This window comes from Palaemon carinicauda, chromosome 36, assembly GCF_036898095.1.
Source record: "Palaemon carinicauda isolate YSFRI2023 chromosome 36, ASM3689809v2, whole genome shotgun sequence".
In the NCBI taxonomy this organism is placed as follows: Eukaryota; Metazoa; Arthropoda; class Malacostraca; order Decapoda; family Palaemonidae; genus Palaemon; species Palaemon carinicauda.
The window spans coordinates 69,426,381-69,446,127 of record NC_090760.1 but is presented as its reverse complement, the minus strand read 5'-3'; the positions used below and the strand labels follow the sequence as shown (position 1 = coordinate 69,446,127).

Below are 19,747 nucleotides of genomic sequence, written 5' to 3'. Positions count from 1 at the left end.
AATAAAATAAACTTTCAAACATACTTACCCGGCGGTCACAAAAAGGAAAAAACCACCGGGCAAGAGTTGAGAATAAAAATAGATGTTGAAGACACTCACCCGGTAGTTACATATAACCACCGGTAAAATTAAATGTCATAAATACCTACCCGGCAGTTACATACAAACGCCGGGAAAGTTATACGTTAAAGATTAAAATGAACAGAAAAAAGGGAAAACAAATGTAATCCACAATTAATTCAAAGGGAATTCAAAAACAAGCGAGTTGTAATGATAAAAAGAACAGATATAGCAATAACGTATCTATATATATAAATGTAAACAATAGGAACATATAAATGAAAAAGCTACTAAAACTAGAATTTCCATATAAATTAGTTGTTGTTGGAGAATAATAGCCAACACTTTAATTCCCATATCGAAAAGAACGCTACCAAGGCATGTTGGGACTGCACCGATAGTAACGAGTAACAGCGCAAATTAACCATACGCTAGTTCTATTTAATTTATGAAATTGGATCGATGATTTAAAGAACGAACACCAAATGGACAAACATTTCTTTAAAATTTTACATTAAAAGTTAAAAAACTTATATAAGTGGAATTCCTCCCATTCTTTGCATAAAACAAATAAAGAGAATTGCAAGACATACATGAAGATTACATCACACGACTGACGTCATAGAGTTGCCTGAACGTATTTCCGTCATCAGGATTAAAAACTTCGCAACTAAAATATAGTGCACAAACAAAACCTCTGCATACAAACTGTGAGGATCAACCGACACTTTCAGTAACCTCATGTTGCATACATCACTCGCACAAACACGAAAATTAAGTTATCACTCATGATAAACAAAGTAAATAATAATAATAAAAAACGATTGCCAAAACCCTAAATCAGTGTACTTCACCAAACGAAGTCCAAAAAAGAGAAGAAGGGAAAATGATTCGAAAAACTCTCAATGGTGGACCGACGATGTTTTCGATCCAGCCGGCAGAGATGAACTGAAGTCTTAGACATGGGAATGATTCCTTGGACCACCCTGTGACGGGTGTTACCACCTACCTCCCAACCACCACAAGGCGGTTGCCTCGTTTTGAAAAATTCTGCCGATTTAGAGATATCAGCTATATATATATAACTGCCAGGTAAGTACTATTCATAAAAAAAACATTTCCATAATACTACAGTGCCTTATAGCCTATGTGTCAATACCCGATACACTCACACGTATTCAGGAGCGTAGCAGGAGATTTGGGAGCAAGGGAGGCCGAGTTAGTAAAGAGGACCCCCTCCCCCTTACTCTGATGTGTTGTTAGTTATATTAAGTATATACTTATATACTTTAATTTTCTGACCCTGCTTTGATGGTCTCAATCTCTTGAAAGACCACAGGGGCATTTTCAAAAAGGCCAATCCCCCTGTATCCCCCGTGGTTATGCCACTGCACATAGTAATTTATGTGCAATAACATGGATTTACATATAAAATTATTCTCAAAATCAAAACACTTAAACCATCTAATAATCCAAACAAAATTCAAAACATTACAAAGGCACCAAAGAGACAGAACTCCCCTCAGGCTGACGTAGCTTACCTCAACAGTAAGTGGACTGGGCCAAACAAGTCGTCAGGAACACTGAACGACAGGCATCGGTGCTAATTTGGCTGGAGAGACTATTTACTCAGGAAGAGATTTGAAGCAATGTCGATGCAGGGTTCCTGGAAAAAAATATAACTTAGTATACAGTAATTCTAAACCAGATACAAAGTACAACATGTAAAAAGAATTGCAGTGCATTTAAACTGACATAGCAGGGAATTCTAAACAAAAATTGTTTGATAAACAAACCAGTTACAAATATGCTTTACCCCAACAAGGGGTAGCACCCAACAGGTGGATGCCTTGTGTGTTCATAAATGTGCAACATCACCCTTTTTTAGTTCTCAATTTTATTGCTGTATGGCTTATTTGTAAATTTTAATGTATTCCATTTATGTGTCCATTTGTTAATCTTGCTAATCTCTTCAGACTTAGTTAATACCAATCTTTTAACACCAGAACAATTTTCTAATTGGTGGAAAGTTGAACTAAAAATCATCTCGAAACAATTTGCACGAACTTTCCTCGTATAAACTTATCACTTCCAGCTACAGGAAAACACCACATATCTTTTAATCTATTTGTATTTTTACTAACTATAAAAACCTTTGACTTTTAATAAGAGTATGACATTGGTGAAGTTGGAACTAACACGTAAAACTTTTAATGAGGTAATAATAGTAGCTGACGGGTGGTGGGTAACATAACAATCCTTTTGACCTTAGTCTAGGACTTGCGAGGAAGTTGAGGTGGGCAGTGTTACTTAAAGAACACAGGTTTGCATAGTTAAGAAATATACAAATTGTCTAAAAAAAATTTACCACTCCGTGTTATTATCATTATTATTACTTGCTAAGCTACAATCCTAGTTGGAAAAGCAGAATGCTATAAGCCCAAGGGCTTCAACAGGGAAAATAGCCCAGTGAGGAAAGGAAATAAGGTAACTATAAAAGAAGTAATTAACAATTAAAATATTCTATGAACAGTAATAACTTTAAAATAAATATTCCTATGAAAACTATAAAAACTTAAAACACCAAGAGGAAAAGAAATAAGGTAGAACAGTGTGGCCGAGTGTACCTAAGCAAGACAACTCTAGCCCAAGACACTGAAGACCATGGTACAGAGGCTATGGCATTACTCAAAGACTAGGGAGCAATGGTTTAATTTTGGAGTGTCCTTCTCGAAGAGCTGCTAACCATAGCTAAAGAGTCTCTTCTACCCTTACCAGGAGGAAAGTGGCCATTGAACAATGACAATGCAGTGGTTAACCCCTAGAGCAAAGAATTGTTTAGGAATCCCAGTATTGTCAGGTATATGAGGTCAGAAGAGAACATGTAAAGAATAGGCCAGACTATTCAGTGTATGTGCAAGCCAATGGAAAATGAGCTGTAACCAGAGAGAAGGATCCTATGTAGTACTGTCTGAGCAGTCAAAGGACCCCAAAAAACAGTCACAATAGTACTTCAACCGGTGGCTGGGGCTCTGCCCCTGGTTATAATCATTTCATCCATCATCCCAGGGGGAGATATTTCAATACAGAACTTGTCTATAAAAAAACTTAACTCTGTCTTGAGGTTCGCCAACATCTAGCATCTGATGCAGAATGTAACAGAGCATCTGCTTCACCCCACAGAGGAAAAAGAAAGAGGAAAGCAGCCAAACATTCTACTGCATACATGTACTAAAAAGTATTCTCAGGAAAGGAAGAGTTCCAACACGTAACCTCTTGCCTCGCGTACAAGGGGAGACGTATTAGGATCATCCTCATGTTCCTTCCCATGTGCACATTATTATTAACTGTACTTGCTAAGCTACAACCCTAAGTGGAAAGGCAAGATGCTCCAAAATGGGTAAATAGACCAGAGACAAAAAGAAAGGAAATAAACAAGAGAAGTATGAGTAATTAAAATTAAATATTTTAAGAACAGTAACATTAAAATAAACCTTTCATATATAAACTATAAATGCTTCACAAAACAAGAGGAAGCGGAATAAGATAGAATAGTGTGCATGAGTGTACCCTCAAGCAAGAAACCTCTACCCCAAGTCAGTGGAAAACCATGGTACAGAGGCTATGGCACTACCCAAGACTAGAGAACAACGGTTTAATTTTAGAGTGTGCTTCTCCTTGAAGAGCTGCTTATCATAGCTAAATATTCTCTGGGGAGATATTGGTCAGGGGTGTTATTGTTGCTGAACAAAAAGAGAAGATCAATCACTTAGTGACTAGTCACACCAAGACCACGTAAGCGATGAAGCGCTTAGACACAGGTGGCAATCTGGAACGTGGCGCATGTAGATTGAGTACGTGGCTACTCAAATTCATGGACGATCATACATGTTAATAATCATGCACATACACAGTAGTGTTTGTGAAGCTTGTGCACGGGGACCTTCATGCAAGTGGATAATTGTGTCCATTGAGGTAATTACAATGAAAGGATCCGTAATCTTAGCAAATATCATAGAGGCAACCTAAAGTCCATGCATATGGAAGAGTTCCCAAAGCCTCAGGGGAAAAACCTCGTCCCTTGGAAGACTTGGCATTGGTAGCAGGGGTGTGAGCCCTTGTACCTCAAAACATTCCTACAGGTTGGGCTTTGGTACAGTGTTATTCACCCCCCACCCCACACAAACAAAAAAAGTGAGAGAGAAATAGAGATAGATAGAGGGGCACCCTTCCCTCCCCACCGACAGTGCAAATTGTCTATTCGTACGAGAGTTGAGAGGAATGACGTTTCGTCCCATCATGGGACAAGCCTTGACCCTTACTCCTCCAGGCACAATGCCGAGCACATTTAAAAGGCCTATGAACACCAAAAGCCTCCCTAGTGTTGAGAGTACTGATGTTTCTTCTAGATATTAGACAAATTCCGGCAAGCTTTCAAGATAGGAGGCATCTGGTACCTCACTGTCTCTCCCACATGGAGAGAAACTTCAGCACTTCTATGATGAAACTTATACTTGTCCTTCAGAAGTAGCAGCAAAAGCTCAGCAAAGATGAGGGAGGGGAGAAGGAAGAACCTGAAGATCATCATCTCTGGAAATGACTCTCTCAAGGAGGAAGATACACCAACAGCTTATGTAGGTGATGTACATTCTTAGGTCCTACGGTCAGCAGAGAATAAAGGTAAGGAAAAGTATGGCTATCTTTTTCTTCATATTTGGCAACAGTGACACTCTTTTCCCAACAGAGCAATAGCAATGTAACAGGATAAACAACTTCCTCAAGTTCACGTTGTCATTGTCGTCGTAAGGGCAAACACGTGTGACAGAACAGCAACAGACATGAACAAGTATGCCGGATTACAGTTATCAGGAAATTCTGCACTGTACAGTACAGTATATCATTGGGTTCCTCCATGTATATTCCTTAAACTCACCAATGTCTGATAGATCGTTTATTCAACCCGAAGGAAAGGCAAAAGATTAAAACAGGCAGATTAGGATGCAAAGAATTAAGTCTGTACTCTCTGGCGAGCAAAGTCAAAGTGAATGTTACGCTACCCGACAGGTATTAATACTACTTTGTTAAAATTTTAAACAGCCATTCCAGCTTCACTGAGGTCATACCCATATTAAAGGTCAAAGGTTGGTATTATGTGTAGGAAGAAATTAATAAAAAGGGTAGAAGGCAACTATCATGGTTCTGTATAAGATTATAACATACTGTATAGGACAAAGGAATGAAACAAAGGCATCTCAAGTCAAATGGTGACCATAATTTCCATCCAATGACAATTAGATCAACTGTCAGGAAGACAGAAAAAAATTATCCTCAATGATATCCCATTAAGTAGAGCAAATGATTTGAATCCAGTAACACTAAAGTTTCATCTCTTCATTTAAAGAAAATTCAAATGAGAAATGCATACAATTATGGCATCAGTAATGAATCAAATTAAATCTATACATAAACATAACACGGTATCCTTATCCAAAGAGGAAATACATTACCCAGGAAAGGTTCAAGAAACACATGAGAAAAGTGAAACAATAATAATCTAATGTGCACTGTATGTAAAGCCCCATTTACACATGAATAAGGCAGTCAAGGAAACTATAATTGAACGCACACTCGGACTAAGGAACAGTAGTAATGAAAATAGTAATAACTTATTAACCTTGACATGCATATTTACTACATCCTATTGGCTTTTTTGGAGGACACAGTGTTACAAAGAACAACAAAAGCAGGGACAAAGACAGACTACACAGACCAAGAGAAAAGAGCCATTGTTTGAAACTCCGAATAATTTAACACCTGTACAACACCAATCAATAGTCCTGGTTGAACAGTAGAGCAATTGAGCTCACCGATCCCTAAATACGACATTCCTTAATTAATTTTGTGTTCACAGTGAATGGCAGCCAATTCAGTCTCCATTGTTTGCAGGCACATATCTAAGGGTAGAGCAATCTCATCTATGAGTAGTTTTCTTTTCATTTCAATGCTGTATTAATATGGTATCAAGACTTACAATAGAACATTTAGAGCATGAAAAATGTCAAGCAAATATTTAAAAAGTATATAAGAAGGATACAAGCACCGTAAGAATTTAATAAAAAAAAAATATTCTGTATAAACATGTATATAGAGGATATGAGATCTGGCTTATGTAAAGTACAATACAGTGAAGTATTTCAAAGCTTATAAAGTATCATAATAAAAGAGTAAGAATGTACAGTAGTACCCCGGGGTTACGAATAACTGAAAACAAAAATACAAATTTGAATTGGGTTACGATAATGCATCTGTCTACGAGCAACAGTTCGCACAGTACGGGCATTTTCATTGGACAAATATTATACTAACGTATAGAGGAGATTGCTCTACTCTTAGACATGTGCCTGCAAACAATAAAGAGTGAATTAGCTGCCATTCACAATGAACACAAAACTAATTAAGGAATGCCATATTCAAGGTCTGTGAGCTTAATCACTCTATATCAAGGATATCAGATGGAGAGTGCCCATAAGCCACCCACACAGTGTTCACGCAATTTCCACCAAATTTCTTCACACATTAGCTCACAAATTCCCTTGTTCAAAGCCTAAGACTCTTCCACTCTCTGAGAAGCACCCATAAAAGCATCATTTTGGAACTACTCTCTGTTGAGGAGAGAACATGTGTTCTTGTAGTGTTGTGATCATGATTGTTCATCATTTTGGGCTTCATTGTAAAGTCCACTTTTTTGTGTTGATGCAACCCAAGATGATTAAGAACACAAGTAATAGAGGAAAATATCATGAAGCATGAACGGCGCATGCATGCAGCCGAATTGCCAAAATTGTAAAACCCTAAAACATCCTCGAAAAGCATCAGGAAGAGGAGGAGCAGCTGAGTGGAAAACCTTTCACTTCCAAGTGAAATTTAGGATATGTTAGGAGTATGGAAAACCGTGCAAAAATTTAGTAGAAATACATCACCCTGATAAGGCTTCGACAGGGCGAGTAGCAAATTTACTTACTGAAAATGCAATATTTCAATTTCATGCAAATTTATTGAGAAGACAAAAGCAGTTGAATTCAAGATTGTAAAAACAAGATGAACACGTGTTCAGAAATCGTAAATTATAAGATTCAGGTAGAGATAGTGAGCGTCATTCAAGAAAGAGATCCAATATTTTACCAGAACGGCTCATGAAAGGAAATTTTTCTTCCCAGCCGCAATCAGCTCCTTCCTAGTTTCCCTCACCCCAGCCAGGACTCTCCTTAAAGGAAAAGTGCGACTTAAATTGTCAATTACTTCTATTTTTCATTGTGAATTATTTTTTTTATCATAAATTTCTGATGTTAAAGGATATAATTTATATAACAATTACCATTACAAAACACATAAAAATGCAAGTATTTACGGAAGTGCAAAATGCACTAAGCAAAATCCCTCCATTTCTTAAGGAAAAAATAGTTTCAAGTTATGACCATTTTGTTCGCAAGCTTGCTCCCAGAATAAATCAAACTCCTAACCCAATGTATTACTGTTAATAAAAAAAAAAAAAAAAAGGAATCAGCAAGGAAAGCCATCATTCTCAAGATGACAACGACGACATTAATACCTTTTATTAACTAATAATTTCATGTAGAGATGTGTTGCTTGCATAGTTTAAGCGAGATGAAGGAAAAAATGAAAGGGCGAGACGCGAAGAGTTGATAGGTTAAAGAGTAGATAAAAATCATGAGGATTGAACGACACTTACTGCCAGTAAAAAAGGAATTGGGAAAACACATCAATGTTATGAGAACAAGAAAAAATTTAAGTAAAGGATCTAAAATGTTGTTACTGTTCTTGAAATATCTATTTTTGATAGTTTAATCTTCTCTAGTAGTTTATTTACTTGATTCCTTTCCTCACTGTGCTATTTTTCCCTGTTGGACACCTTGGATTAATAGCTTTTTGCTTTTCCAAATAGGGTTATAGCCAAGCTTATAATAATAATACTGTGTATACATTTTTATTATACACAAGAGTTCCAGCAGTAATTTAGACTTCGTATCTATGGTTAGAATGGTCATCTAGTTGGCACAATTTTCATATAGCAATGAAGTGTTGAGCCATTATCTTCATAAAAAAGTGATTTGGAGTTACTACATATGTTTAGAAGATCTATAACATTATTAGAAAGATATCATACTGATGAGCACAAAAGTACTACAAAAAATATGCAATAAAGTGAATTTATTGAGCCTAGTTTTGAAATGTTTCAAAGTAAATAGATGTTTGGAGGCAATTTTTTCTCAATAATCGGTCAATCCAAGATAATATGAACATCCGAGACCTTAATCTAACTCTGCATATTGCCTTCACTAGTGGAATACTGTATGAATCAAAGATCCTAGTCTTTATATTTCTTATTTCCAAGACTTAACCTGACCGGAGGATGAATGGACGGACAGAACAACCAAGTATTAGACGTCTAAGTAAACAACAAAAACAAAAAGTCAGTAGGTTAAGCCCAATAATGTAGACAACCATAAACCTATATTATAAAGGGAAGAAAAAAAAAAAAAACTCAAATACTGCAATACATGCAATTAGATACAGAAAAAGTTATTCCAGATTTCGCAATTATATACATATATTTATTTTTGCCTGCAGGCAATATAAAAGCACAAGCATCAAGGCGTGCTATGCACACACCATAAAAGGGTAGACTTCTACAGATGCTAACCTAAGGGAGGTTTGGCCTGATTATCATACAATGATTTAATAAGGGTTTAACTTTTAAGAGAAAAATAAAACAAAATTTCCATTAAGAGTTCTGAAGCTTAACAAAAATGGAGGGAAAGAACACAAGGCAAAACAAGCTACATTTTATAAAAAAAAAAAAAAAAAAAGATTATTTCCACCATATGGAAACAACAATTCATCTGACCATAGATTGCTTACTCAGTCTCAGTTGTAACTTTATTATAACAGCAATAAACAACAGAACAACCGACACTTAAACCAATAAATAATGTCCTAACTTAATTTAATATGGATCTTGGTGACCATGTTTTTCAAGAACACACTCCACTCCAGGGTCAAAATTCTGCGTCATGTACCAAGCAACTTTCAAGACATGCAAAAGGCATCTGCGCATCTTGAATACACAAATCGGTTCATATCTAACACAAAGGCTACTGAGATAAGCTAATTGATGTACTTAACTAGCCCAGGCTTGAGGGAAACGGGAAGAACATTGGAAAAAGGATGAGCTTGACCTTAAAGTTAGCAATGGTCTCCACTGGAAATGCTTGGCAAAATACAGCACATTTTTAAGGTCTTAGCAATAAATGTAATTATACCTGCAGCCAGAAAAAGTCACGGCCAACCTACTTCCGCTCACATTATAAGAAAAGCATTAATGAAGTACCCAACTTAATTATTATTATTATTAGCTAAGCTACTACCCTAGTTAGAAAAGCAAGATGCTACAAGCCCATGGGCTCCAACACAGAAAAATAGCCCAGTGAGGTAAGGAAATAAGATAAACGATTTAAGAAGTAATGAACAATTAAAACAAAATATCTGAAAAATGTAACAACATTAAAACAGATATTTCATATATAAACTATAAAAAGACTTATGTACGTCTGTTCAATATAAAAACATTCGCTGCAAGTTTGAACTTTTGAAGTTTTTGAGATGAAATACAGGAAGATGTTCCTTATCAATCACAATACTGTCTATCATCTACATAAGGAGATCTGTTTCTCTGAATTACCAAACAGATTTACTCTAAACACCAACTTTAAGACAAAAAGTTAATGAAGACAAACTGAAGGTGGACACAAAAGAAAGAAACCACCAAATAGAACAGGTATGAAGAAGCAATGACTGAATGGATTATTGTATAGTGTAGATCTTTAAGACTGAATCACAATTGGGTTAATGAATTATGGCTATAAAGTCCAGCACTGGGGACCATGACATTTGATGCCCAAGTGCAACAGGGGAAAACGATAGTTAACACCATGAAGTATTATTATCATCATTACTAGCTAAGCTACACCCTAGTTGGAAAACTAGGATGCTATGAGCGCTAAGGCTCCAATGGAGAAAATAGCACAGTGAAGAAAGGAAATAAGGAAATAAATAAACTATATGAAAAGTAAGGAATAATGAATATAAAATATCTCAAGACCCGTAACAACGTCACAACAGATCTGTCACAAACTATAAAGGGTGACTTTATATCAACCTATTCAACATAGAAAATTTGCCGTACGTCTGAACTTCCGAAGTTCCACCGATTCAACTGCCTGATTAGGAAGATCATTTCACAACCTGGTGACAGGTGGAATAAAAATGATTGAATATGATGTAGTGTTGGGCTTATGATACAGAAGGCATGACTGTTAGAATTAACAGCATACCTAGTACTACAAACTGGGAATATATAGGAATGCAAATGTTGATCAGAATTATGAAAAATCTTATGCAACTTACATATAGAACTAATCTTATGCAACACGCATTGAGAACTAACTGAACAACAGTGCCAGAGATTAATATCAATACCGTATCAGGAGTGAGAATAGACAAGTTTTTGTCCGACAAATTAAGATGAGAGCCCCTGGCTGAAGACCACACTACAGTACTACTTAGTTTCATAAGTTGCGTTAGGATAAGGAAAACTGAAACCTCATTACTCAGGCATAAGTAAGGAAGCTATCTGATCAAGTTAATTTAGTTTTGAAGGCAGGGTAGGTTATATACCGCTTTCTTCACATCTGACCCTCGGCCTTGGCTACAACATCCACAAAATCATCAGAATAGAAAATATTAGTCCATAAACTCAAAACTACAGATTACTGATGCTTTCAAAACTTATTTAACAAAACTGATATTTTAAAACTAAAGAATGCATACGAAAGTCGGAGTAGCCATTCACCCATAGCTTGAGACGAACCAGAAAAAAGCAAGGTCATAACCATGAAAAGCTCGAAAGTAAGGTCATGACCATTAGAAGCCTAAAAGCAAGGTCATGACAATTGGAAACCTGAAAGCCAAGGTCACAGCCATGAGAAGCCTGAAAACAAGGCCATCAATTACCATGAGAAGCCTGAAAACAAGGCCATCAATTACCATGAGAAGCCTGAAAACAAGGCCATCAATTACCATGAGAAGCCTGAAAACAAGGCCAATAATTACCATGAGAAGCCTGAAAGCAAAGTCATGACCATGAAAACCTCAAAAGCAAGGTCACGACCATAAAAAGCTCGAAATTAAGGTCACAACCATAAAATGCTTAAAAGCAAGGTCATGACCATGAGAAATCTGAAAGCAAGGTTATGACCATGAAAAGCTCAATAGCAAGGTCACAACCATTAAACAAAGCTCAAGTTCTGACCAAAATCTTACAAGGATCAAGGTCAAAGTAAGGGCCAGACAGCTAAGTCACAGAATTTTAATAGATCAGGGTCACAGTATAGTGTTTCAGTACAGATCACCCTACAATACTAGAAGTGCAGGACCACACGGAAGGTCATTTTACAGGTTGGGAGCCTTCAATACGATCCTGTATGGCTCTGAACTCGAAGGATATAAATCAGAAAAGTATAACTTTATTCTTCATAAATTCAGTAGCCTATACCATACATTTCAATCCATAAAGGTCAAGATAGGTCGAGGTGGCTTTAAGGCCACCAAGGTCAGGTTAGGTTATGTATGATCTACTTAAAGAAATGAAAAGGGAAACCTAAAATGATAAGTATCTGAACTACAACTGAACCATGGCGTTATGATTATTCAAAAGTAGTGTAGAATGGATTGCTTTTGCCTATAGGCCTATGTTAAGTTCTCTTGAATGTATGGCAATCTCTTGATAATCTTGAATGGATATGGCTAAAATGTAGACAAAAAATAAGCTTCTAGAAGTCTATCTTAGAATACCTATCCATAAGTTAGCTTGTAGACTCTGATGGTTAAACCTAACCCCAGATGCTTCACCACCAGTAGGCCTACTCTGTAAAGATAACATATGCTAAAAACTTTCATAAATGTTAAAAAAAATTCTAGACAACAATGACAGACTCTACTTGGGTGTCTGCTATGTTAATTACCAAGCTATAAAGATTTCAAAATTTATGGCCAAGTCAGCTATGCTAGCCAGGAGTAAATTAGGCCTAGGTTTACCACATGGCCATAGGCCTAGACCAACCACATGGACCTAGGCCTAAGCAAACCACATTGACCAAAGCCTAGGCCAACCACATTGACCTGGGGCCTATGCCTGGACCTCACCGTTTGCAATTAGCTCCCAAAATGATGAAATATATTTATACTTGCATGCAGCATATCAGGAATAGATTAGGCCTACAGCATAGGCTGATGCCAGGCTAAACCTAGAATTGGAAACACAGAATTAGGCCTATGTATGCTATAAAGCTGAGACAATAAGGAAACATACATTAGCATTCACTTGACGAGAGAGAGAGAGAGAGAGAGAGAGAGAGAGAGAGAGAGAGAGAGAGAGAGAGAGAGAGAGAGAGTCTTAGCCTAGCCTAGGCTTCACAATCAATAGGACCATAACCTGATATCCTAATTTGGCACAAAACACACACACACAGATGCTCACTGGTTCTTCTGCCCCTACGAAGGGCGACTGGCAGAGGAAGGTTGTGGGGTTATGGGGTTGTGAGAAAAAGTTTCGTTTCCGTCGTGCCTTGGATTGAGTGGTTGTTACAACTGGCCAGGGGGTTCCGCAATCCGACACGACATTGGTTGGCTTTTAATTGGCGAAATTTGAGAAATTCACGTTCCTGGTCTAAGAGATGATTATAATGAAGAGATAAATGACAGGGGTGTATGAATTGGGTGAATAATCAGTCACAACTTCGGCCATAGCACGAATTATTCTGCCGAAGGATTTGCAATGCGCGAACATTTCATCCAGCCAATGTTTCCTCCACCCCCCCGAAAAGTCCCCCAACCAAGATTTCACTCATCGTCTCTAAACAAACTTATTTCGGCCTCTGAGACGGACATTTTATGGCCTCGCAGAAGCCAAACTTAACGGGTGTTTTACCTTTTCTCATGTCATGGGTGGCAACAAGGCTCCCGTCGAAATAGAACACAGAAATCCTTTAATGTTTACTATCGGGACGCCAACAAAGGAGAAGCGTATGGGATGTTTAAACCGTACCCACGATTACTACACCATCGCGGAGGCCTCGCCCAATCAGAACTAAGGAAAGGGTCGACAGGGGAAAGACACCGCGTTCTGATTGGTTGTATGACCAAGGCGAATTCAGTGAAAGCAAATGGTCCTGAATGGCATTCGAGTTTGGATGATTTCGTAAAGAAAGTATCATTATATGGGTCGAATTTATATAAAATAGACTATTTTCTATAATCATAATATTCTTATAATTCTAAATTTTGTTAGAAATACATTGTTACATAAGTAGAAAATTTTGCTTACGGCTCAGCGAGTGCTTGTTAATATCTCGTAAATGTAGACCTATGCTAAAATCAAATTTTATAACAAATTAACATCGCGAAAAACTTTATCGATTAAATGTCTGAAGTTGAGTTTGCAATTGCTTTAATGACCGTCTTGCCCAGGCCTAAGTCAGCTATGCGTAGCAAATCGTGCCTGAAGGTCGATAATTTCCAGTTTAGGACTTATTTTCCTCAATGAACAGGAAATTCTCGTGTTAGATTCATCCGAAATGCATCTCCCCGATTTCCGCCCTCCGTACGTGCACTTAAGAACGTACGAAGAATTATATAGGAACCTAAAAGAACGTAGCGAAACCTTAAGACAGCAAATTCATGCAAATGCTAAGGAGAACTTTTCACGAAGGTGTTAAGCCAGTTTTATTTTGTTTCGGCCAAAGTTAAGTCCACCGAATGGGGGGCATAATTTGAGGGGCGCTATGGAGTGGTGTCCCTTCCTATTGCCTTTCGGAAAAGTTAATAATTCATTTAATAATCGGGAAATTGTTGAGTACACATTTTTCTCAGGTGTCATTGTAGTACGTGACTCGGATCTCGTATCGTTCAACCGAACGAAGTTTGAGCCGTAGAGTGAAAATCAATGGTATTTTCACTCGGGAGTTTACTGCTGTCTGCGCTCTGTCTAGCCTCTACATCTCTTTCTCTCCCTCTACTTCCCCGTTTATAGATTATAAGCTTTCTAATTAACCATAGAAATTATAAAGTCAATTCAGTTTCCCTTTATCTTTTAGCTTTCTACTTTGAGGAAATGACAAGGGGTTATTCGGTACATGATGGAAATCACGTGTCTTTTGGTGTGATTATCCAACTAGTAAAAAAGATGCATTGATATATTCCTTCATCACAATTTTATAATAATGAATCGCTAGCATATCGTGTCATCATAATTTTCATTGTAACTTCAGTCCTAACATGTTTATCTAATCTGTTAGTTTAACCTATTAAGGATATTGTTACTTTTTAGATTATCCATTGCTTTACCAAAAAACAATGATTAGAAAAGAGGTTGGAAAGGTAAAAATATATATATATATATATATATATATATATATATATATATATATATATATATATATATATATATATATATATATATATATATATATATATATATATGATAACTAACTTTTTCATTTTCTGTAATTTATGGCAAATGCTGTTGCTAGTTGATCTTGAAATTTATTAGTAGATAGGCACCAATTGTTTAATTTCTATTAGACTCAAGTAACATTCACTCCCCAAAGCCAATGATTTTAATGTAATTTTCCAAGCGGCAAACCAAAAATGATACGTTTTTCTTATCTATTAGAAATAAATTCTAATTTTGTCTTTATAAATGAAATGAGCGCACGGGCGCTCGGTCTAGCTACTGAAATTTTCCAGTCTTAATTTCCTTGAGTCTGCATATTTCCCCCAAAACATTTCTTTGATTTAATATTCATTTCATCCTTTCTCTACTTATATTTCTCGATAGACTGATCTCAGCTCGAAATGAATTAGACACACCATATCGGTCTGTGAGGGGTTCATCTGGTCCAGCCGGATTCTTAAAGCGCCATTTTCTTGGTCTTTCCCAGCTGAAGAAGGAGAGGAAAGCATTTTGACTGACAAAACTTGAAATCATTACATTCCCAGAAATTTCGCTAATTTCGAAGAATCCACGTCACGTTCTTCTTATTCTTTATGCCATTTAGACAAATGTTATCTTCGGGTATGATTATTTTTCCCTCGGTTAGAAACAGTAGACTCACTTGTGTATTTTTTCCAATTTTGGTGATGTAAGAGAGAGAGAGAGAGAGAGAGAGAGAGAGAGAGAGAGAGAGAGAGAGAGAGAAAGAGAGACTTTGATTGATCTATAATAGTAAAAGGTTATATAAATAATTATTTGAGGATAAACGTAATGGATTGTTGTTATGAGATATAATGCACCATAAATATCTAACTAAACCCTCTAAACACCACTCATGAATGGCAGAGGCAAGAGACAGTGACAATGCCCGAGAGACTGACCATGTATACATATGACCAGTGACAAAGTCTCCTCTCCACCCAGGCTAGGATCAGGGAGGGCTAGGCAATGGCTGATGTTGACTCACAGGTAGACCTATAGGCTCCCCCAAAATCCATATTCTTAGCTCACAAGAATGATGAGATTGCAGATACTAAAGGAACTAACGGATTTGAGCGGGACTCGAAGACCAGTCTGACGATCACCAGGCAGAGATTTTACCAATAGGCCTTATGAAGTATTCGTTCCTTAAGACCAGGTGATATAATGTCACCTATATTAATAATGGGCGAGTTGCTTTTCATGGCAACCATTTCACATAATGAGCGAGATGTTCTCAGTGGCAACAAATTAGCAGCTCGAAATCTTTTTCTCCAATTAATAACTCGTCACAAGACGGTCATCACCCGCTGAGATATTACCGCTAGAGCAGTGGTTCTTAACCTTGTTGGAGGTACTGAACCCCTCAAGTGTCATATGTACAGTCATCGAACCCTTCATAGTTGGAAAGATATATATATATATATATATATATATATATATATATATATATATATATATATGTATGTATATGTATATGTATATATATATATATGTATATATATATATATATATATATATATATATATATATATATACATAGCCTATATATATATATATATATATATATATATATATATATATATACATATATTTATATATATATATATATATATATATATATATATATAGGCCTATATATATATATATATATATATATATATATACATATATACATATATATATATATATATATATATATAACATATATATATGTATATGTATATATATATATATATATATATATATATATATATATATATATATATATATATATATATATATATATATATATAGGTAAACGAAATAAAAGGGAAAAGAAAAATAAAGCTACACCTAAATATATCAGCATATATTTCAAATTCAAAACCTAGGCATATATTGTATTAGTGCACAATATGAACCATGCATCATTTGCACACAGAACCACTGTGTTCAAAGAACAAAATCAACAAAATATGAACTTCACACAAAAACAAAAACATTATGAATACTTATGGCAAATCAATGTGACTTTTGCTGTTTTCTTTCAGAGACAATTTTTGAAATCCGTGGCATAATTTTATCTTTGGCAAGTGCCACTCTCATATCATTTGTGTTGTGTTACCTCCGCCGAACCCCTGGGACTGCCTCACCGAACCCCTGGGGTTCGATCGAACACGGGTTAAGAACCACTGCGCTAGAGTGTTATGGGGTCTTTTGACTAGCCAGACAGTACTACATTGGATCCTTCTCTCTGGTTACGGTTCATTTTCCCTTTGCCTACCCGTACACCGAATATTCTGGCCTATTCTTTACATATTCACCTCTGTCCTCACAAACCTAACAACACTAAGATTACCAAACAATTCTTCTTCACCAAAGGGGTTAACTACTGCATTGTAATTATTTAGTGGCTACTTTCTTCTTGTTAAGGATAGAAAAGACTCTTTAGCTATGGTAAGCAGCTCTTCTAGAGAAGGATACAGTACTTCAAAATCAAACAAGTTCTCTAATCTTGGGTAGTGCCATAGCCTCTGTACACCCAGCAACAAAACCGGTGTCGCCTCGCCAGACCCAACTTGGATACATCATGTCCTTCTAGCCCTGAAAGGTTGAAAGGTGGCCTGACGTTTAAACAACCAAAACATCGTTAGGATGGTTCGATTGTGAGGAGGAGGGAAATTACCGATATCACTCAAAGAAGTGCGAGGATTGATGATGATATATACTGTATATATATATATATATATATATATATATATATATATATATATATATAATATATACAAATATGAAAATATAATATATATTTATATATATACTGTATATATACATATATTCATATATATATATATATATATATATATATATATATATATATATATATATATATATATATATATATATTTATATACAGTGGAACCTCTACACACGAACGTATCTACATCCGAATTTTCCAACATCCGAAGTAAAATTCGAGCAAATTTTTGACTCTACATCCGAATTTTATTTCGACACACGAAGTAAACATTACGCCATTGAGCGTGGAGTGCTCAGTTCTCTATTCTTGTGTGTATTGTGCGGTTGTCCTCTGTTTGGTCTGTTATTAACAGTGCTTATTTTCTTCCTTTTCTCACATTTCCTTTTTGATTTTACCTATAATCATGGTGCCTAAGAAGTTAAGTTTCAGTACAGGAAGAAGGCAATTCTTTCATTAGAATTGAAGCAAGAGAATTATAGAAAAACATGAGAGCAGTGGTGCATGTGAGTGATACTGTATGGCTAAACAGTATGGCCGGAATAGGCCTATGATCTCGAGGATCATCAAGCTGAAGGCAGCCATTAAAGCAAATAACCATCGAAGGGGATCATCATTATTACAAGAAAATCTTAGCAATACCCTGGAAGAGATAGAACGCCTTTGTTGATAGGGATAAAGGACAAAGAGATTATTGGCAACGATCATTTGTGAGAAGGGCCAGCGTGATGAACAGAAAGAAAGAAAAAAGTGAAGCAAAGAAAACCATGAAGCATTAACAAGCTCTTTTAAATAAGAACTTCTCTCTTTTTCTGTTTCTCTCTAAACATAACATTAACATGTTCTTTAAATAAAATCTCTCTCTCTCTCTCTCTCTCTCTCTCTCATCTCTCTCTCTCTCTCTCTCTCGTTCTTCTTCGCTGTTATAGTGTTAGATACGTCTATTATTTTTTTTCCGAGAGAGAGAGAGAGAGAGAGAGAGAGAGAGAGAGAGAGAGAGAGAGAGAGAGAGAGAGAGAGATTAAACAAAAATGTGCTTAGAGTAGCCTACATATGATTTTTAACAGCGTCAACGAGTTGAAAAACAATTAAATGTAACTAAGAAAGTAATACAGCTAATCTGAATTCCTTTATTAACTAAAACAAATATTGATACAAACACACTCGTGTGCGTATGCACAAACACACACACAGGTGCAAAAATTGCTACGCAGTAAGAGAGACGGTGGGGAGGAGGTAGAGATGGTGACTGCGATAAACATAACGTAACTCGTCACTGAAAGTGATGAAAATAAAAAAATTAAAAGAAAAAAATGTAAAAAAATATGAAATATAAAAAAAAGTAATAAATAAATAAGCTAAGTTAGATTAAATTTTCCGTAGTGTAAGTTACGGTATGTTATCGCAGTCACCATCTCTGCCTCCTCGCCGATCGTGTCTCCTCGTGCGTGTGTGTGTGTTTGCGCATACGCACACGAGTGTGTTTGTATCAGTATTTGTTTTAGTTAATAAAGGAATTCAGATTCGCTGATAATGTTTTTTTAGTTACATTTAACTGTCTTTCAACTCGTTAACGCTGTTATAAACATAATGTACACAACACATTTTTGTTTAATCTCTCATTTTTGGTTTAAATCTCTCTCTCTCTCTCTCTCTCTCTCTCTCTCTCTCTCTCTCTCTCTCTCTCGTCTCTCTCTCTCTCTCTCTCTCTCTCAGAAAAAAATTAATAGACGTCTCTAACACTAACAGTGAGAAGAACAAGAGAGAGAGAGAGAGAGAGAGAGAGAGTATTTATTTAAAGAACATGTTAACACCATGTCTACCTCTCGCCGATCGTCCATCTCCTGGCGTAGCAAATCCTACACCTGCGTTGGCCTGTCTCTAAGGTAAAGTGGCAATAAAACACATTTTTTATTAATTATTTCTTTTTAATTATCTTTTTTAAATGCTTCTTTCATATTATGCAGTTATGTTGTTGTTATGTGTAATTATGTGTAGCCATTTATTAAGGATTATTATGGGTTTTTAGGCTGAGGAACGAATTAAATGAATTACCATGTATTCTTATGGGAAAATTCGTTTCTACATCCGAACATTTTCTACATCCGAAGTTGGGTTGTGGAACGAATTAAATTCGTATGTAGAGGTACCACTGTATATATATATATATATATTCATATATATATATATATATATATATATATATATACTGTATGTATATATGTGAAAGAGATAGAGAGGTCTACTCTTATTCTTTTAAGAAATGCAATCGCTTTTCGAGAATAGTTATCGTAAAATATAATCACACACACCGATATATTTGAATTCCTTATTACATT

At 36.1% G+C, this 19,747-nt stretch overlaps 1 protein-coding gene across 2 annotated transcripts in view; it reads right to left on the bottom strand.

The window, feature by feature from the left end:
- The window catches only part of LOC137628884 (uncharacterized), a 54,059-nt gene extending 40,792 nt beyond the window's left edge, over positions 1–13,267 (bottom strand). The window contains exons 1-2 of one of the 2 annotated variants that reach the window (XM_068360137.1): positions 13,127–13,267; positions 1,602–1,726 (exon numbers count right to left, since the gene is read on the bottom strand). The gene's annotated coding sequence lies outside the window, so the exon portion shown is untranslated. Of the gene's footprint in view, positions 1–1,601; positions 1,727–12,676; positions 12,805–13,126 lie in introns of those variants that run through there. The other variant, XM_068360138.1, reaches the window with a different exon arrangement.
- Positions 13,268–19,747: the final 6,480 nt, after the last annotated feature.